The sequence below is a fragment of the Lichenostomus cassidix genome, chromosome 5, assembly GCF_008360975.1.
Source record: "Lichenostomus cassidix isolate B80296 chromosome 5, HeHo_3.0, whole genome shotgun sequence".
Lineage (NCBI taxonomy): Eukaryota > Metazoa > Chordata > Aves > Passeriformes > Meliphagidae > Lichenostomus > Lichenostomus cassidix.
This window is the reverse complement of record NC_139486.1, coordinates 10794320-10816559: the sequence shown is the minus strand read 5'-3', so window position 1 is coordinate 10816559 and position 22240 is coordinate 10794320. Positions and strand designations below refer to the sequence as shown.

Sequence of the window (22240 nt, the reverse complement as noted above, 5' to 3'; positions counted from 1 at the left end):
CAGTTTTATGAGGCTTAGCAAATACAAGGATTTTGTATGACTTTGCCGTTATCCTGGGGATTTAAAATCTTTGTCACTGGCTCTCTTTTAGTCATTATTTTTTCTTTTTCTTTATTTTTTTTTAACACAACCAGTGTCATACTCTGCCTCCCAGTTAGCCAGCCAAATGATTGCTTGCATTGCACCAGGATCTCACAAAACACTAAGACTACTTTGTTTTTCATTAGCACTAGAGGGGAAAAATAAACAAGCTGGGCTCATGGTTTATAATTGCATATGTAATTACCATTTCAAGACCACTCTTAGCAATACAAATTAGCTCACTGCCCTTTGTATCATCTCTGCAGTGCCTCTCAGAGCACACGTAAGCCATCTCATTTTTTTGTCCATCATGCAGCCAGATTCCAATCTCGGATGTGCTGAAAACAGTGTGATGTACCACTAAAAATGATCTGCTCTGCTTGCAAACACAGTGACCAATATTTGGAGCCATGCCTTGACATTCGCTGTGCAGTTGGAAGAAGAACCTGTCCAGGCCAATCTTTGGGTCCAATCCAGCTGGCAAACATTGTATAGCACAGCAAATTTTTGTAGAGTTACTCCTGGTTTGCTTTGTTTTCAGCATCTCAACAGATCCATGGGAAGAGAACTGCTGACCCTGTGAAGGCAGAATCTGCACTTGGCATGATTGGTTTCTTCCATATAAGCAGTAGGGAAGATGAGGAGCATATTGTCAATAAAACACAGACATTATTTACAATTCAATTTCTGAAAGCTGCCATAAAGTAGTGAATAGCAATGAATAAGTCCAAAGCCATTCTACTCTGTTTTGGTTACTACTTTATTCTCCCAGGGCTCATCTTTTCAAAGGGACAAAGCAGAGATGCCCAGAGCAGAGGAAGTCTCATTCTAAGAAGCCGTAAGGCCACATCATCCTGAAAAAGTAGATCCATAACAAAATCTTGGTCACTGAGGCCAGAAGGACCCCTTGCCTACCCTTCTGTCTGTGGCAGGATTGATCTAATTATTCTATAACTGTTCCTGCAGATGGGTGTCTGGCCTCGAATAACTCCAACGACAGTGATTGTCCAACGGCTCTTGGCAGCTTGTCCAACTGCCGAACAGTTCTTCTACAGTTTTGCCTAATATTTAACCTAAAACTTCCCTTATGTTTCAGCCAATTATTATTTGTCCCATCTTTGTTGACTAATGAGAATAATTGATCCTTGTCCCGTTTATAACATTCCTTTATGTCTGCCGTTGTTATGTTCCCCACACTTTGCTTTTGCCTTTAGGCTAAGGGTGCCAAGTTATCTTAACCTTTCCTCTTAGATCTGAATGCCAGACTTCTTACCATCTTTATTCCACTCTAAATTCTTCAATTTGTCCACGTTTTTTCATACAGAATTGAATGCAGTTACTCCAGTTATGCTTTAACCAGTGCCAAGCAGAGCGCAATAATTACTTCAGTAACCTTACTGACCCCATCTAATAACAAAGGCAAAATGCAGCATGTAATTAAAATCTAAAAAAATAACTATTTTTAAAAGCTAATTGCCTTAACAATCAGAACATTCTACAGCTCAGAGAACACACACTAAAGAATTTAAAGGTTATTGTTCGTTCAATAAACATCTTTTTCAATTATATTCTGTATACTATATTTTGAGCTATGTTCAGTTTTACTCCTATTAGGAATGGTCTGTACTGCATCTCTCACAATCCCTCACCCTCTTTTTATTTCCTGCAGATTTAAGTCCTAGAAGCTCCATGGGGTCCTGCCTATAGTAGGGACATTCACTAAGGATTTCTCACTGTTTTGAGCCCTTCTCCAGCTCCACCAGTATGGCACAGCAGAGAACTCCCACTCATGCTTTTGATCTTTTAGGCTATTACTATGTCTTCCAGCCTCACTAATGTCAGTGGAGCAGAGCCAACAGTGAGGCATTTTTAGAAAGCTTCCTTTGCAGGGACAAAGCATTCATCTCCTTTGCCAAGTCCATGGTGCCCTACCTTGAATCCCCTTCTCTCTGTGGTCTGGCTGGTCTTTTAAAGGCTGCTCGGTCCTCTTCACATCACCAACATCATGCATGCCCATCACGGTCTTTAACCGCATGTACTCCTGCCTTTCAATGGTTACCTCTTCAGGAACAGAAATCCCTGTCACTACCAGCACAAACGATTCAACACTACAATCAGTCTGCTGACAGCAGCCATTCTTGGAAAATGGTTACATGAATTTCTGGAATCCCTAAAAATAAACATATTTGGCTCCATTAACAGGAATGGCAAATTCAGACTGCAAACTCACTTGACTGAGCCAATGCATTTAATTAAATTGGTTTGCTATTGTGCTGATAAGCAGAGATATGGCTGTTGTTAGTAGACGTAATAGTTTCTATTCTTGTTGCCTCATAGCACTTTAATTAAATTACAATTGTTCTGCTGGAAAACATGTCTGTGAACACCTCCAGATATACAACACAGGAAAATATTCCTAGCAATATAAAACTCAGGAGTGTGATGCTGCATGGTAGATAGGACAAAAAGGAATTGGGTTAAGACTGCAGTGGGCAAGATTCATATTTGACTTAAGAAAAACCCAGCTGTGAATCATTGGAATATATCATCTGGACATTGGAATATATTGTCTGGATTTTCCCATACCATATTACCTTCTAGGACAAGTTAAATGAACAGCTGAGAAGAATGACCCAGTCATAATTGGTCCTACTGTGTTACACACCAATGATTGAGGCTCTGCTGAGGACCCTTTCACCTCTGGTTTTCCATGGTTGTATTTCACTTTAAATTTCAAAAAAATGAAGTAAACTCCTGATCTCATTTACACACATCTGAGTTTCTTACATTCTATAAAATCTGTACATTTACAAATGAGATCAGAATTTGGCTTCCTACAATAACACATTGTAACATGCCAGCAATTGCTCCATAACATGGAAAAGAGCAAAGTACCTTGTTGTATAGATCTTGTCCCTTAACCAGTACATGTCAGGCAAAGTAATCACTGCTTTTTATTGCTAGACCTCATCCAAGCACTTGTATAAGACCCTCTCATACATATAAGTAAAGCAACACCTCCACACATTTCCACCTGGAGAAAAGGTAGCTTTGGAGGCCTGAATTAAATCAAACAGAAATTCTACCAGCAAATTTACAGTGTGCAACCAGGCATTGGTTGGAGTCCAGGCAAACACGAACTTAAAAGACCTTGTATGTTTGCATGGTTCTTTGGTAGTTAGGTATTTTCTTCCTTCTTTGTTTATTACAGTGTTCTGGATAGAGATTAAATTTAATAGCTCAGTATTTGTTTTTTTTCCACTTACCTTGAAATAAGATTTGCACACATTTTTGTAGCTAGATTAAAAGCTGCCAAGTGGCTTTTTAAACAATCCCTAGTGCTTGCAAAGGAGTTGTTCATGGCCTCTTACATACAAGTAAGACCCTGGACCTACGTCAGGAACTGATCCCATCCCATACAAATAATGCTTTACCCTCTTTGTCCAGAAGCAGAAAGGCACTTCTGCTTACAACATCCCAGGACACAAAATCCCCATTGCATTCCACTAGCAAATTCTGCAATAAGACTCAATTTAAAGCCTATTTAGGTTGGTTAGAGGCTTGCCATCTACTCAGTGAGGTTTGGGACAGGCCCTTAACATACGGGTCTTAAGGACAGGAAATCCTCCCTATACACGATAGCTCTTAGGGAAATCACTGAGGTCAGCAGAGGCTGATGGACTTCAGCAGATCACTGAGGTCAGCAGATGCTCAGTGGGAAAAGAATTTTGTGCTGATCCAAAGCTATCAGAGAAATAAGAAGGTGGGAAGACTGAAGAGAGTGAGTCCTCCCCACGTCATTCACCTGCAGGCTGTCAGCTCTGCAGTGGCTGGAAAAGCCAACCAGAAGTGTTCTTTGGAAGTGGCTAAAGAGGTCAGCACTCCCACATTGTGTAGAAATGACTGCATGATGTGGTTTTTATTTTTAAAATAAATTTAAGATTCCATCCCCTGATTCACACAAAAGCTAACAAAATAAGGTGGTTTTTTAATGATGTACAAATCAATATTATAAAAATAAGTAAATATTTTCCTTGGCAAGAAATTATCAAATACCTCATCCTCATAACATGCTAGTTTTGTATTTACACAGCGTAAAGTGTCCCACATTACCATATGTTAGTAGCATGAAAATTTTTTATCTGCCCTGTCTTAAACAAAGCTTGAGTTACTGTCTGCAGTGCCCTTAAGCTAAATGTCATAGTCTTCACAAGATTGAAACAAAACACAGAGAGCAGCGAGCAGTAACCACATTAAGGTTTAATGCTTATAAACACAGAAGGTTTAACACTTCACAAGCCAAAATTCCCCTATGACCTGAAGACATGCAGATCATGACCTGAGAGTTAAGTGCTGCTTTAAGCAGTCAAGCTGTCTCCCTAAAGAAAAGACAAAAATAGCCAAAGACTAGCTGAGCCATTGGGTTGGCATATGTCAGGTGAGACCAGGCCCAATTCAGAGTCCACCTGTAGCCATGTGGGGCCAAACCTGACCTAGCCCAGCCTTTCTAGGCAAGGCTTCCTAAGAAGAAGGATTTTCAGAGGTGCTCAGCACCCTTTGTCCCCAGTGACCCCCCAGGGAAGAGGAGCATTTAAGCTATCATGCAACCACGTCTCAACAGAAAGCTTCCGGTATTAGTTGGAGGGAGAGACACAAAGTGAAACTACTTTCCCCTGGGTATTCCTAACCATGAAGATGTCCCCTTGCTTGCCCTGCCTCCCTTCAACGGCTTTGCCTAAAAGCAAAGCAAGTGCAACACTCTTGAAAAGCCTGGGGATAGAGGGGGGAAGAGAGGGAAATGGGGAAATTTAAATGGGGAAGAAAGGGTTTTAACTAAAGGCTTAGAGATACAGAGGTCAGCCTCTGTTGGGGAAAAAAAAAAAAGAGAGAGAGAAAAAGAAGAAAAAGAAAGAAAGATCTGCAAGGCAGAGAAGTTGATTTGGGAAAGATGAAGGTCAGCAGAGCAACAGCTCCAAACAGCTCCAAACATCAGACAAGAAGAGGAGGAATGCAGCAACAAGAAGGGAGTGTTAAACAGCTGCCTGGGGGAGCTTAAAAGAGATGCTCAGCATGCTCAAAACACTCTAGTTTTGCCATAGTAGATTTGCTTGTGCCAAATTCCCACACAGAAAAGTCTCAGGGACATGGGACTGACCTGTGTATCATGGTTTTACTTCTCTTGCTTTCTTCACTGCAAGCTGTGTTTAGCTTATAAATACACAAGCATTCTATTCTCAAGTATTTATTGCATTCCTTACAAGATATTTTTGAGAGTTGATCAATATGAAGCTTATCCATGAAGTTGCTATACAATTCCTGCTGGATTAAAATTGGACATTTCTCCATTTGTTGGTAAATTGCCAAATGCTGTAATGAGTAACACTCAATTGTAATAAACTTTTATTTAGGGTCCTAAGGTGCTCATTACAGAGAGATGTATACATATATATGTGTGTGTGTGTTAAATTAGGCAACAAAAAAATCCCATGCTGCATAATACCTAATCAAAAGGCAGAATTTCCAATCTGGAGGGAATCCTGTTATTTCAACTTTCATTTCCATCCAAAAACAGGCCAAGAAATCAAAATATCAATGAAATAAACTGGCGGAGTTCAAATATCAGAATAACTTAGGTTTGAAAATGTCTATAGACAAAATGTTGTTGCTCCCAATTGAAAATATAATTGTCCCAGGCTGAAAAGTCCTGGAATATGATGCTCTTCTCACATGGCTAGAAATCAAGACTATTCTGCTGGAAATCCATGAAGTTACATTGGTGGAAACCTTCACATGGGTAATAAAAAATACACAGAATTACAAGCATTTGATAAAGCCAAGAGCTTTGGAAAGCTTTACGCTTTCAAGCTTCAGGGCATAAAGTAACCTAGACTAAGGAGGAAATTTCATGGCTTATCCCCATGGCTGTGATAAAAGAGGCCAGGCAGTGACACTGCCTCACCAGGACCATGGGGAGCACATCTGCTCCACAGAAATGCAGGAACATCCATGTTCTCTTTTGTTTAGCAAATGCTAAGCAATGGATTATGGCACACACTGGACACAGGCAAGTGAATATGGATGGTGAATGGCAGGGTCCAAACTGTCTGCTGGGCTTCCCAGGCAGCTGAGAGACAATGGGAGGAGGCAGCAGCCGGCTCTGCAGTGGGAAATCCTGGCTGTCAGGAGCAGCCAGGCAAGATCTGGCAATGCACTCCCGAGGAGAGTGGAGACAAGCTGTCTGCCCAGCTCTCTGAATGCAGAAGTTTTGGGCCCGTGAGCAAAGACACTCTCTTCAGACATTTGACTCCTCTCCAGGGTTCAGGAAATCAGAGTTTAGACATATTCATTGTGAGGGATACAAGGTGTCACGCCATTCTGCTATCAAGTGCTTCTTTTACTGAAGACAATTCAAAACTATTCTTCCTGTTTGGGTCTTTCCTGTTTGTTTGTTTTTTTTAAACAAGATTCTTCCAAAAGGCCATAGCTCTCAGGCCACAAGGTAGTCTTTGGCCATCTGCTTAATTTTCCTGAGAAACCTGGTACCAAACCTAGGTGAAAGGTATCACTTTGTGGGAAAAAAATACATTGGCATTCCCACACAAAGCTCATTCTGTAGAGGACCAGGGGCCAGTTCAAACTCTGGACAAGGCAGATACCTTATCTGCATCACCAGAGAGTCAATACCAGCAACATTTCCAGCTGACTTCTGATGAAAAAAGCAGAAACTGAAGATAAGTGCTACTGCCATGTCCTCAAAGAGTGAGAACAAGTGTGTAGCATTTGCACCACCAGCTCTGAAGGTGGTCCCCATGTCTGGAGAGGCAAAATTACAGTGATGGGAAGCTGTGGTCTGGTCACCATGAGGCTTCAAGCCTAGCATGCAATAAATATTTTAAACTCCATAAAGTTCAGAGCTGGGCATCCAAATTCAGGATGTTCATTTGTCCCAAATCGAGTCAGTTTAACCTCTGAACATGACTACAGCTGCTGTTTGTAGAGGCTTGTTAGGAAAAGAGAGAAGAGCCTTTGGAGTACCTCATCTGCAGGCCCTTGTTGATGGTTCAGCATTTTTAAAAAGTTGAGATCACCATCTGGTTGTGTGTAATATAGTAGTGCTCTAAGGGTTAGACTACAAGGTAAAAGACTTATGGAAATTAATGTCCCAGCTTTAAATTGGAGACTTTTAGAGGTATTCAAAAGAGTTTGAGCCCAAATGCAAAAGATGAAAAATTGGTTTTTCCAGAGAAACTAGGATCACAGTCCAAAATAGAATGCAGAATACACTGAACCAAGAGTTTTCAAGATAACTTCAGAACTAAGCTGAAAAAAGCAGGTTTATTTGCCCCCAGTTATTTATATTTAGCTGAGGACAAATCACTTCAAAGACAAATTCAGTCATCTGAGTGAGGAAATGCAAAGGAAGGGTCAGTCAAAAATCTTCCTGTAGAGTGACCTGCGTTTTTCATTCCTGACTCCAACCTCCCAAACCAACTCCATCCTACAGTCTTCCCTAGCCTCCACAGTGATTTCGTAAAGTCAAGCACAATGGAAGTGCAACAAAACTTCAAGTCAGAGAACTCACACAAAATATGAACAGATATTTCCACATAATTCTAGCAAAATTTTTCAAGTGTCAGGCTAGGGCCTCGGCCATCAGATAATTTCTCCTGCCCAGACTAAGAAACAGCACCCATTTCAGAATTATTGAGAAAGATGGAAAATCTGAAATTAATGAAATAACTTGTGATCAGGACAAAAAGAAAAAAAAAAAAAACCCAACTTCAGAAATCAGCTGGATGGAGCCAAAATTCAAGGCAAAATTCAAGACAACTGTATTTATTGGAGAAAAAAGGAAAGCCTGATCTAATCTCTCACCCAAAATCCAACCACAGTGTCTGGACTCAACAGTGTCAGGTTATTTTCCCATAGTAGCACAACCACAACTAGAAATAGTCAAGAGAAGCAACTGTCAAAAGAAGCCACTCATTTCATTAAGTTCCCAATACAGCTCTGATCAAAGTGACAGTTACACTTCAGCAAAGTCTTTTGATCTTGTTGATGCTCAGCTGAATGGAATCATCACATCTTCAGAGCCGTGCACAATGAGAACATAAATTCTGACTGCTCATTGCTGGAAAGATTGCTTGCTATTTTTATTCTGGTAGTTTTTTACTTTAAGAAAAAAGTTGAATTCTCTCTGTCAAAACCAACAGAAGAGTTCTTTAAAGGTGTGGCAAGATACACATTCATTTAATAGAATACATACAAGAGTCTTTACAATAACTTGATGCATTCCAGAAGTGGACTCAATACTACACAGCAAAGTCAATCATGATGGTAGAAACATTATGCCAAAAATGCAGAACTGCTTCAGAGGAATGTTTCAAGAAATAAAAAAATCTCACCAAAAACACAGGGGAAGAGGAAATACAAGGTGTACATGGTGCAAATGGAGATTACACTAGAAGAAGGCAACACAAACCAGTTAATGGGTTAGGAAAAATCACAATTAGTCTTGCAGGTTTGCATGCTGAAGTCTCTCAGCCTGCAGTTCCTGAGCTGTGCTGTACAAACACCACTGTTCAACACATCTTTGGTGGCTGCCCACTGTCAGCTGGCTGAGCATTATCTTTCTTGCCCCAGATGTTACATCACACTGAAGATGCTGTTAATGGATGTCAAACTAAACCAAGCCAGTGCTGTCATTGCTACAGAGGCATTTACAGAACTGCACATGAGAAATTAATCAGATCAAAGAGCAGAGGGTAAAAATTTATTTCACTCCTCTCTCCATATGGAGATGCAGAGTATTTAATGTTAAAAAATAAAAAGCTTATTTCTTCTGTTGAAAAATTTGCACCAGAAAGTTCAAGAGATCAGCTGTAGACCAAACCACGACTGATACATTAGTCAATACAGCATTTTAAAAGAGTTCACAAAGGAAAAATGTAATTTTGATTCCTGACTTAGAGAAATTCCTGGCAAAGGAAGAAACTATGCTCAACCCCCAAATAACCAAACACCCATCCACTGCATGTGGAAATTATTCTGCCATCATTTTACTACTCCAGCAGAGGTGGTGCATGGCCTTTCGAAGCTTTGGCTCTTTTTGAAGGCTGTTATTTTAAACATTTTAGTACTGGGAACTGCATGGAGCTGGCAATTATGGAATTAGAGTGCAGTGTGGAGAATGTCACTTTGAAACCATTTAGCTCAGTTCATTTCCTTTTCAAGCGCAATAGAAAGCAGATGGAGCAGGGAGGGCCAACATGCCACAGAACTCCCCAGGCCTTGGCCAGCACTCTGTTCCTCAGGTCTTACAGAGGGGTCACCAAATCCTCATGGAGTTGTTATTCTTTAGGAGCACCACATGCTAGAACTCTGCCAGGATCCTGGTCTTTGGAGCAAGTCGCCTCAATGCTAGGTTTGTGTTCAGCATCAAATGTTAGACCTAAATTGTTCAAGAGGTCAACAGGGACACAAAGATCACACCAGAAGAGCAGTGCAGGGGAGCCAGAGAGAGGCCAGTGGAGCACAGCAGGGAGATTAAGTGCTTTGGAAAAGAGAGCTCTTGATAGAGAGAAAGAGGCCTCCAAAGAGTTGTCCAATATGAAGAAAAGGCTGTTACCAAAAGAAAGCATTGCCATATGCAGCAAGAGTTGGACAAGCAATTTTAATCTTGACTTGCAGCAAAGATACGCTGAGGTCAGGAGAGCAAAAATAAATGAAGTGCAAGGTGCAGTGGGAGTGAAGCTTTGCAGCCTCAGTGTGTAGCTGATGCTGCATCACTAGAGGTGGCAGGGAGGAGTTACAGGAATTTTTCTCAGGGACCATCTAGTTAAGTGTGATCTTTCCTCAGAGCAAGAGGATGATTCCCAGGGATACTGTCCTGCACAACATCTCTTGGATAACTTAATAATGTCTGTTGTGGCTTATTCTTTCTGTTTCTTATACAGAGAAAGAGGGATTCCCCAGAGGAGAATAATGTACAATAAGAGAAACAGATTCAAGTACTGGAGTTGCAGTAGGATCTAACAGAGACTTAGGAAGTCCAAATCCATTCCCTGCTAATGTAACAGGGCAGATGTTCCTCTCTCAGTGTCAGGAATGCAGAGAGCCCATGTCTCAGTGGCCAGGGTTACTTGCACCAAGCAGAAACCAGAGCGAGCCTCAGCCTCTGAACTACCCTGTGCACAGCTCCAGTTTGACCCACACATCACACTCATCCCTTGTGTGTTCCACAGCACAGCAGGCACATTAAAGGTGGGCTGTGCTCCAAGATTTCTAGTATCCATTGTACAGTGTTCAGGCAGCAGCAGCATCACCACTGCTCCCACTTACTTCACCTCTACTGAACAAGTTTTTTGTGCTCATCCCTACTGTCCTTGCTACTATTTCCCACCTATCACAGGATCTGTCTTCTTAAAAACAGTCCATTGTATCAGGTGGACAGACTTGCTCAGGTGGACCTCCAAGGCACAGACAAGACTGATGTCAGAGGTAAGGGCAGCTGTTCCAGACTGATGGCAGACATGACACACAGTGTTATCATCTCTTCATGTCAGTCTCTTCGTGCTCACAGGAGGTCTCCATTCTCCCTTAAAGAGTTTGTGCTGTGCATGTAGGATTACTCTTGATGGAGGCAACGATTCTGTATACATCAGACCAACTTCAGGGTTTCGTGCAGTTCACCTTCTGAAAACTCATAGTGGAAGAAAAACTTCTGCAGTTGCTTTAGAGAGTTTTGCTGCTCTAAGTTCTCACCAGTTTCTGACAACCAGTTCAAGGCTCACTATTACCTGTCATGGGTGCAACTGTGATAGAAGTCTGTGAGATTAGCCAGCTGCTCTTCTCATACAGCGTATCCACTGAAAATGCAGAAGGCTGGTACAAGTTCTGACCCAATGTGCACTCTCCAGATACCCAGACAAACTAATGAAACTCCTTAGTATTCTCCAGAAATAGTTCAGCAAAGAGATTTCCACTCTTCCCCTTTCTAAGCCCTAAACAGACACCTCAGAGACAACTGGCGACTACACCACACACCTGCAAAAGAGCAGCGATTTGAAACACTGCTCTGTGCCAGGGGAGCTAAGGTTTTCATGCTACCTCAGATATTGGCAACAGAACACTTTTCGGCACCTGGGCAAACTCTACTTACAATCTCCTACAGAGACTCAGGCACTGTATCAATACAAGTATGGGTCTGGCTGCCTGAGAGCTCCCAGCAGAGCATGTGATCAGCTAGTTGACCTCAACATGACAAATCTGGGGCGACAGGCTGGACAGGTCATTGCAGCCTCTTGCATAACCCATTCCAGGCCACCAGTAAGGCACCCATAAGCCAGGTCACCAAGAAATCATTCTGGCAGTGTCAGTCTCTCACTCCTCTCCCCACATGCCCTTCAGAGGCAGTGTCCCTTTCCAGCTCCACTGCCAGTCACACAGAGGTTTCTTTCCACTTCTGTTCCAGCCACCAGGAGCTTCAGTCTCTGTCCAGACCAGGGAGGTAGCCCTAAGGCTATCAAATATACTCACTCATATGTCTCCAGATCCCGAAGTTAATACCATGGCTATTTCTCCCTCATTTCTTTTCTGCTTATTCATCTCCTTTGAAGTGTATCTCCTTGTTTTCCCCTGTCTTTTTTCAACTGTCACTATAAACAGACCTGACCATCCACCACCCTGCAGAGAGGTCCAACTCATATACAACAGGCCCAGGGTGTCTTTCCAGCTTGTTGCTGTTGAACACCAGCTACAGCAACAAAATCATAGAACCATAGAACCATTTAGGTTCCATTTAAATCATCAAGTCCCACCATGGTTTAATGCCAAGTCCACCATTAAATCATGTCCTTAAGTGCTACATCTATGTGTCTTCTAAATACCTCGAGGTGTGGTGACTCAGCCACACCCCTGGGCACCTCTCTCCCAATGTCTGACAACATTTTTGTTGAACAAATGCTTCCTAATATCCAGTCTAAACCTCCCCTGGCATAGCTTGAAGCCATTTCCTCTCAGCCTATTGCCAATCTCCTTTCAGGTCGTTGTAGAGAGCAATAAGGTCTCCCCAAGCCTCCTTTTGCCCAGGCTAAATATCCCCACATCCCTCAGCTGCTCCTCACAGGACTTGTGCTCCAGACCCTTCCCCAGCTCCACTGCCCTTCTCTGGACTCACTCTAGCACCTCAATGTCCTTCTTGAATTGATGGGCCCAGAGCTGGACACAGCACTCGAGGTGTGGCCTCACCAGTGCCCAGTACAGGGGGACAATCTGGTCTTGCTGGCCACACTATTGCTGATCCAGGCCAGGATGACACTGGCCTTCTTGGACACCTGGGCACACACACTGGCTCTGTCAACCAGGTCCTTTTTCACTGGGCAGCTTGCTGCCTGGATCAGTGGGAACACTGGTGACAACATGGCAGGGTGTCACCATGGTGTCAGTGAGAGCTGCCAGCCTTCCTTCTAGGAACACTTCCAGGGCTGTGTCTTGTTTCTCGTCTGGTATTAAAAGGTCTCCACCTGGATGTCTCCTTGCATCACGCCAACACCTTTACTGGCCTCAGGTATTTTCCTACAGGCAAACATCCTGGTGAGAAATCTCCTTACTTTTGGGCACACACCTGTTTGTTTTAGGTCTGTCATTGGTGAAGGTTTCAGCATGGCCAGGGCAGCAACCCTTCTGCAGAGGGAAGGTGCCATCTCATTTCTGGAGACCACAGCAGTGCTAACTACAGTCCCAAGATCCCAGAGGTGCTCCACACAATGCCAGAGCACACAACTCTGCAGAAACCCTGACCATGGAGTAAGAAGGCTGCCAGGGTGTGACTGGATGGGAATGGCTGGCCGAGGGAGAGAGGGGAAGGTGTCTCCCAGTGAGCTGGGGCTGCAAGGGTGTGAGCTGGGACTACAAGGGTGTGAGCTGAGACTGCTGGACAGGGAGTAGAGGCATTGGGCTAAAATCATCTCAGTCAAATAAACTCCCTTTCTGCCTGTGATGGTAGCTTATTCCCACCTCTCCTGCCTCTCCAAGGGCTGGAGCACGTGGGAGAACATGTACTCTCTCACACATCATTTTGAGCAGCCACTGGGAATAATCTGTGTTGGGTGCAAGAAGTCAAATTAGGCATTTCCCTCCTCACTGTGCTTCCGAAGAGGTTCCAAGAGACAATACTCTTTTTGCATTTTGTTTTAAGGGAATCAGTTCATTCAACAGGGAGTCCAGAAGCAATTTGGCTAGAGCACTTACAGCATAAGCTCTCAGTGTAGTTTCACCCTCCCTCCACTGCCTCATCAAAATTAACATAACCTTCTTGATGAGAAGGAATGGCTAAGGCTTTAAAAAGAGGCAGGAAGGTGTTTGAATTCTAGGAGAAAAATTAAAAATCTTTAATTCAAACACATTAATATGTATTAAGAGGCACAGACAATAATTACATGGTGTTTACACTGAGTTATTTAAACAGGAACAGAGTGCTTGGCAAATTAACATGTAGAACAATACTGCTCTAGTAGCTCAAATGATAATAGGACCTAATAGGATTTCCCTATCCCTAATTCTGCTGAATCCAAGTAAGGCTGATTTAAAAGTTGTAAATGTGCAGGAGGTTGCTTCCAAGACAACAAAAAAGCATTTCCATGCTCTGAAAAACAAGCTTTGAGGATGTGACAACACATGAAAAATTCCTTCAGCTGTGCCTCTGCTCAGCGCGGCTTGGGTGAGCTGAGGCTGCCCTAGCGGCAGGTTTGTCATATCTTGCTTCATTTCCATATGCATTCTGCTCCTGTGGCTTTCTTGGCAGCTTCCTCTCAGCTGGTACTGCACCCCACTGCACCAGCACACACAGTGAGTTCCTGGAGTGATGAACTCGCAGAGAACAGGCAGCGCTGTCAGGAGGCACCAGAAGTGTCTCTGCCAGGGCAGCTCACGGGCTTGATCTCAGCAGGCTGCAGTGTTTGAGGCAGACATGTGGGGAGGACAGAGCAACGGGCAAGTGAAAAGTAAGGAAGAAGTGAGGGGAAAGCTCAGCCAGCAGAGACACGGCTCTGTCTCCTGAAAATTTCTCAGAAAATTGGAAAAGCAGCAAGATAAGCACATATGCTTGCATGTGCGCAGGGCATGCACACACAGATGTGTCTCTGGGGAGGGCTCAAATGTGTGAACACTTGTCTGAATAGCAATAACCTCCTGGCTGCGTTTTACTGCCTCATCAAAAGTTAAACAGGTGATGGAATATCTGGGCCTGTGTGTGGGACCAGCATAACAGAGTGAATCTGCACAGGCAACTGCAACTCTTTGTGTTTAAAGAAGACAGAGAGGGATGCAAGTTTAGGAACACAACAGGCAGCAGCACTGAAGAGTTTTCAGTGAAATCCACACTCATGTAAAATGCCAGCATCTTGGATTAAACACCTTTGTTAGAAGTGATTGAATCCCTAGCAGCTGCAGCAAAATGCCTTCACTTGCAAGTGTTGCTGGTGAATAAGCAAAATTATCTTGCTATTATGGCTATTTTTAGCAGTACCTATAACACTAGCTGCTTTTGAAACAGATTTCTCTCCAGTGAGCTTGCTACAACTGTTGTGTGCGCATGGATGTAAAATTATTTTCTTCTGTACAAATTACTTACTGTAGGCTTCAAAGTTCAAAAAGCACCATGGTGGGTGAAACTGGAGTTAAACAACCCAAAGACTATAACTGCATGAGGGATATAAGAGCAATTCCCTCACTGCAAGCACCATTTATCGTCTGAACAATGAGATTTTTAATGTTCAAAAGCATGTTTGATTTTAAATTCATACTTAAATTCATAAGAAAACACTGTGGTACTCTATGTTTGAACTAACAATTTTATTTTCTTTTATGACTGTTACAATTTTTGTGGACAATATAATCATCAAATACTTCTGTGAATAAAAAGTAATAAGTGAAAGCTTAGAGATTTAGAGAATAATATTTCAGGAATTTTGCCTCAAATAACCAGGTCTTTTATTTTTTTTTTGGTGCAACTCATATGCATGTGAAAAAACAGTGGTGTTCTGTCAAATAAAAAGAAACATCTTTCTCATTAGGACTGTGTTTATCACGCTTTCAAATGTTCTACAAACCAATGCCCCTATTTGTCACTGTAATTCAATATAATAAAAGCTGTCAAAACTGCTCACTTTGCTCGCTAGAGACAAATTTGCTGAAGTTTTGCAGCACGAGCCAAATAACACAGCACCAGATCCTCCAGCTTTTATTTCACTTTGCTCTAGGCACTATTCATACTGGTTTCTGTGCAATTTTTGCTCAAGTAAGGGCTGAAAGTTTCAGGTTTTAAACATGAGACTTTTTAAGAAATAAACACTCAGAGAAATCCCATTTACAAAGAACATTGGGTGACTGGAATGGTACTGCTTGTGAGCTTTATCTCTGAAATGTCAAGCCTATTTCCTTCAGATTATTGCAAAATACTGACTAACTACATCCTTGATGAAATTCTCTCAAGGACCATGAGGTCAGTCTCAGGATTAAATACTGCCTGACCTGTTTATACAGAGTTCAGAAGCACTGTATTTTGATGCCTACTACCCTTTCAGAGATGTTAGTCTGTTCCACTGAAAACAAAGATTATATATCTCTTCCCTCATGGGAAGAGGTTTGATGAAGCAATTCTCAGTTATTACCTTGTCCAGAGATGCCAGGACCACACTGTGTCCTTCTGGCAACAGACAAAACAGACAAAGTTATCACTCAAGGACAGCCTTGAGTAATGGCTACATTTCCCATTGTTTAAAAAAACATGTTTTGATGCATTAAATAAAGAAAACACAGTAAGAGCTATGTGTTGGGAATAGGTAGAGTGGCAGGTCATGTGAAAAGCAGCTGGGACAGTGGTTAGGGCAAAAGAATAGAGTCAGCTGCTCATTTCAGTCTTCACCACACTACTGACTTGTCCTGAGATTTGGAGAAGGCTTTTATGGTAAAACCTATAAACTAGAGTCCTTCATCTGATTCTTTTGAACTGCCTTTCTGCATCTTTGCAGACCGCAGTAGTTTAGCATGTCGAAACACTTTTACAGGCTCAGATAAAAGCTGCTAAATGTTAACAGCTGTGGTGGCCAGCCAATGCATTTTTACCTCTTTTTGAACATGTGCCCAAAGACCATTTGATGAAGATGTGTTCTACACCTGTAAAGAAACAGATTTCTGCGTAGACACAGGGGGCCTAGTAAGAGGAGATAACATGAAAAAGAAGAAGAAATCTACTGATGACTACAGCTCCTCTGACTGAATCCTTTATTGCAGCTGCGTGGACAGACCCCTCCCTGAGTTTTTACTCCAGCCATTATTCCTAACTTGGCATCCATAAATCAGCCTTGGCTTCCAACCTGAAAAAAAAAAGCAGATAGTTAGGCTAACACACACTAGCCTCCGTTAACCATTCAGGGCATTGTGCCTGCAATAAAGGATTGGATAAAACAGTGGCAAAAGTCTGCTATCTTCCAAGGCTCAGGAAAATAAAACACAAAGACAATTCAACAAAGTCCTCTTTGTTCCTGAATAGAACCAACAAAATAAAAGGAATCTGATGGAAGAGAGAAGGCAAGAAAGAGGTCTGCTGCAGGGAGCAAGTACAGACAGAATCGCTCTTTGCCGGTTCCTCTGACAGAGCAAGTGCATGATTATCACATGAGCCTCACAAAGACCGGAATTAAAGGGGCTGACTCGGCTGTCACATCGCTTAAGCTGCACTGAGGTCAAAGCAGTTCGGACTAACCGAGGTCAGCCACACACAGCCTGGGAAGTAGGGGTCTCTTTTTCTAAGCAACAATTGCTCAGGTTGATAAAAATAGATACCTAGAGCCTATGATGGCTTATAAAGCTGTCCCTTTACACCAGATTCCCACAAAGTGCCGTGGATAATCAATAGCGCTCTGAAAAGAACAGAACCACAATGAAGGCAGTCAGGTGGTCACTAGAAACAAGTGTAAAGGGCAAAACACACAAGAGAAGTCACCATCTGTGCTACCCCCTAAAAGACCAAGGGAAAAAATAATAAGTCTGAAATACTGGCACACAAGTATGATAAAATCCAAACACAAACAGGTGTCAATGGCATGACCATAGGGGAGTCTGCTATTTGCAGGTCTCCACATGACTTCTGTGCATTATTTCATGAATCATGTCCCCAACAGAGACTTCTCTTTGCTGATTTCCACTGATGCCAGGGCTACAGATAAATGTCTCTGTGCTAAAAATAGTACCTATTCTCTCCCATGCCCTCTGTCCCCTTTCAGCCTCCACTTCATATGAATCAGCTCCAAGAGAGGGGCACTGACCTCATCTCACCAGGAATATCAAACATCTCCACAGCTTTGATGAACCTTTTGATGAGAGTGGAAAAAGGAGAAATGTACACATCAGCTGTGTAATCATGTGCTGGATGGGTCTGGATGCATCCTAAGGTTTGTGTTTAAAAGCAAAACCGATACACATCTCCTTTGGTATGCAAGCACAGAAAAGCACCTTTTGTTTTTGTGAGGTTTTGTGGGGTTTTTTTCTGGAGGCTGCAGTAGCATTTGGACTGGGTCCACAGAAAAATCTACTGATTTTGTCATAGACACAGAACTATATTATCTTTGACATTATCATCACTTTCTAGATAAAACCAAGATCACTATACTAGTGGGTTTGTTGCACCAAAATGTGGATTAAATAATTCTCTCTGCCCAACAAATTAATATTCACTTTTGAATCCTGATTTGTGAATCAGGATTTTCCATCTTGATGTTATTTGTGGCAACATACCAAATTTTTAATATACTTTCTACCAATAAAGTCTTTGTCCCCTTCACTGCTCAAGTCATAGCACTGGAGCATCCTGGTAAAGAAACTCAGTCTACTGTGACACTGATAGAGTGAACAGAGACAGGTTTTCAGGTTTTTGAACATCACTCTGCCACACCTCTTTGTGGACAGGGAACTTGCAAAAAAACACCCTGAGGCCAAGACAAAGAGGGCAACCTTCATGACCCTCAGGGGATCTTCACAGATGTGCTCAAGCTGATAGTGCAGGATGAGCCTGAGAAAACAAGTCCTTGGGTAAGCTCAGTTATCCTTTACAACCTGAATGTTAATCTGTGTGTTTACCTGTCCTTGAGGAAAGAGCCTCTATTGTGGCTTCTCAAACACAGAGGGATTCCCAGTGTCTTCAGGAAGGTCTGGGACAAAAGTTAAACTGATAACTCCAAATGCACTATCTGTGCTTCATCATTTGACAGACTTTAGACAAAGTACTGTTCCATGTCAAGTGTTGTAACAGCAGAAATCTGCAGGTCTTTTTCATTTCTGTTCTTTTAATCCAATTCTACTGCACATTTTCTGCTCTGTTGCAAAGTTTTAGACAGTGCTGGTGCTGTGCCCCCTAGGTCAGAATGACCTTACAGAAGGATATGCCAGTGCGTGTTGTTAAGGGGTTTGTGTATGTGTTGAGGCCAAGAGAAGGACAACTGTCTCCACTGATGCTACCTTGAAGGACCTTGAAGTAAGCAACACAGTGATTTCACAGAGTGAAAGCCAGCACCTACAATGCTTGTGAAGGGAGTGGGTAAGTCCTCAGACCATGGAATTTGGGCTTTCTGATCCAGATGGAACCCATATTGACAAGAAGATGAGAAGCAGGCACTCCAACCATGTACAGCCTGGGCAAGGTGAGGGGCTTGTGCTTAGGGACTGGAAGTGTTCACTCCTGACCTGCTGGACACCGAGAAGACTGCAATCTACCAAATAGTAGCACTCTCTGTTGGGCATTCTCCACTGAAAACATTCTGGTTTTCTCTGTGAGGAAGTTTATTCTTGCATCTCCAAAGTGATGGGAAGGGATGCCAGTTTCTCTTTCTGCGTGTTGTCACCAGGTCCTCAACTCAGCATGGCTTGCTGGTAACTTATCCTTCCATTGCAATAAAGCAGCCTTGGTCTTTCACACCATGTTAAAGAAAATAACCAACAGAGTACTTAAACCAGGCTTGGCTTGACTGCCGATTTCAATTGAGTTCAGCAGTAAAAGGAAACCCTATTAGTACTACTTCCCCACAGCTAGCCTTGCTCAATGCCGAGTGTTAAGATAAATTATGTTCTTCAGTGTGTAGGATGAAATAAGAGTTGCTATCACAGCAGGATGAGTTTCTCAAACATTACTTACATTAGGCAGCAATCTTTTGTTCCCACAGAAGGAAAAAGTTTGAAAATAGATAACCAAACTTATCTTGGAGATCCATAACTTGGGGCCATAATCCATGATCTATGTAGACTCAGTGCAAAGTATATCATTTTCTCAAACAGCTTTTAACAGGACTTTGACAGAACTATTATTTTCTTCTGAATGATATATAAACAAATTCAGTTCTACAACTTCATCTCCAGTCATCTCTGTTCATTGTTCTTTTATTGGAAGTATTCCTTGGCATGGTTTAAGAACTACTGAAGTATATAATAGCTGTTTAAAAGTAACAGCTATTACTACTTAGACTAGACATAAATAGAGGACAACTAAACGGGTCATTACCTTTGCAAGTAAAGTGTGTATGGAGAAGGATTTAAGAGAAATGAAATTATAAATCCAGTTACTCCATTATTCTCTGTGTTTTAAATGAGAAAGGAGAATGGGTTTGCAACATTAAGTACAGGATAAGATTATTCTGAGTCTAATACAAATATGAAGGTACTGTTAGAGAGAATTTGCCAGTTGCATAGCCCTTGGAGAGCCAATTCTGGGACTGCTTAGGTAGGGATTCTTGGCTCTACATCTCAAATGTGATCAACATTTTGCTTGTAATTTTTGGTCACTAAAGGATGCCAGTTGTGAACAAGAATGTGTTTTCCATTTAGATGGAGAGTGTAGGGGGAAAGGTAAAGGACAGAGTGTCTCATTTCTCTTGAGATCTATCCAAGATCTTAAAAAATCAATGAAAATCTTTTTGTTGAGTTCACCATGCTCTGGATCAAATCCTTACAAAGCTCATTTTATTGTCACGTCCATTCCTTCTTCCCCATTCTGTTGCTCAATTTGCTCTCTGCTGTTAGGACCATTTTTGCAAATATTAATAAATCTGTATAATCTTTGGCCTTTAGCTAAGTCTTGATTCCATGGCACACTGTTGCACTGTATGCGTGACTGCATGGTTGAGGGTTGCTCTGGAAATTACTCATAAAAATTAATTGTCTGGTAATACCACAATTGTCAATATGTGTAGGTTGCAGCATTCCCCCTGTGGGCTGTTGTAGCAGATCATAAAACTTCGTTTCCAGGAAAGTTTCAAAACTTTTATTTTCTAGGGAACATTAATTATCAGAGTCCAGATGACCTGTCCCATTTCTCCATTCACTTCATCTCTTTTTTCTCTCATCAGACACGGTAATTTGAAGGCAACTGGCAACAGATCACATGTCAGGCTCCTGGTTTTATGCCCTGGTTTCATATCAATGTCAGCTGAAGTGTTTAAAAACAGCCAGACTCATAAGCCTAATCCCCAAATGAATGTTTGTATGTGACCATTTCCCCATTGTTAAACTTTTGTACCAACAGCTGATTTACAAGTCTGACACTTACACAGACATATGCTTTGGCATTCTGCAGGCTTCCTGAGACTTATGCCCTCCAGCACTGCTTGTTGACCTCTCCTTCAAGCTCAGGACATTGATGGATCATCACAATGGACAAACAACTCTGGACCTACATGGTCATGAAAACTCTAGTCATGTCCCCATTGGAGCTTACAGTGATGCATTTTTTCACTGAGAAATTATATTCTCCTGAGACCAAACCTTTTGCAGGTGCTTACCAGTTCTTATGAAGCTTTTACCAGGGAAAGATTCTCATGCCGAGGATGAAATACATCAAAGAGCAAGAAAACTGCCACCTCTCCTAGATAATCATCATTTGATCAAGGTACTGACTGGTGGAACAGACTTCAAATTTCTGTTCTGCAAGATGTCAGAATCCTGTATTCCAGGCAAGCTTTCTGGCCACCAAAATATCCAGTTATTCTGAAGAACAGCTTCCTCTGTGTCTCGTGTTGGACCTGTTTCCCTTTGTATAAATAATTAACCATTAATTGAACAGGGGCTTGAACTTAGCCTGCCCATTGAACTATTGCATTGGTCTTTTCCCAGACCAGGGGATAGGTAACTGTTTGAAAGAAGTTAGCGAGTTGCAGAGCAACAGAGGCAGGTGAGGGGGTCCCAAAAATGCAAGGGGGAAAAAAAAAAAAAAACCCAAACACTTGGTAAAGTAATCTAGTAGGATATGAAACACCTGGTTTTCAGTCCTTTACCTTGAATGAGGAAGAACAAGGACTACCAGCTGTTCTAGGAGAGGCTTTGTCAAATAATCTCCAAAAGTCATAATTCCACCAAATTTTGAAAAGAAATAATATTTAAAAGTCACGCTTTTTTTCTTTTTAAAGCAAAAAAAAACCTGTAGCTAAATGATCCTCTAACATACCTCTTGTATTAGAATGAAGGTGTTAAGTATCTTCAGCATGACGATATCTTGATTCTTAAAGTTTCTAGAACCTCTGCCCCAGACATGAAGAAGGACCTCACTGTCCCAGTTCCAAGTGGAGTGATTTCTTCACCTGACCTCTTCCCAGCTTCACAGACATTTTTCAAATGAAGGTTTAAGTCTATTGCTTACATACGATTTTCACATGACAAATATGACTTTTAGTCATATTTAGTCATACAGAAAGATAACTGAACGCAATAGGAAAAATTCAGTGATTAGTGTAATATTGCCATAAAGATCATACAAAAGATAAGACAAGGACTGGAGAGGTTGAATCCTAACCCCCTTACCTTGCTGCTAGATAATATACTGTAATAACTTTATATTTGGTGGTCAAAAATATTTATTTTCAAATTTTTCTTTGATAAGGAACTTGGATTAAGTTCTTTGATTAGGAACTAAAATACATGTTTTAGTCAGATTCACCTCTCTATAAGCATATCAACAAATGTGTATTTCTGTAGATGCAAGAGTCTTCTTCTTCTTTAATGTCATATAATCATTCTCATAAGCACTTACATAAATTCAGTTAAGAGTTAACCAACTAAAATATACAAATATGCGGGAGGTTTTATGAAAAGCTACAACTTCAAAAGGAGTTGGTTT

General features: G+C 41.7%; 1 long non-coding RNA gene across 2 annotated transcripts in view; it reads left to right on the top strand.

Annotated features, from left to right (window-relative positions):
- The window catches only part of LOC146435942 (uncharacterized), a 98703-nt gene that overhangs the window by 30079 nt on the left and 46384 nt on the right, over nt 1–22240 (top strand). The window contains exon 3 of one of the 2 annotated variants that reach the window (XR_014852456.1): nt 17367–20698. The exons of the other annotated variant lie outside the window; for it this stretch is intronic. This is a non-coding gene — a long non-coding RNA (uncharacterized LOC146435942). Of the gene's footprint in view, nt 1–17366; nt 20699–22240 lie in introns of those variants that run through there. 2 annotated transcript variants of the gene reach the window in all.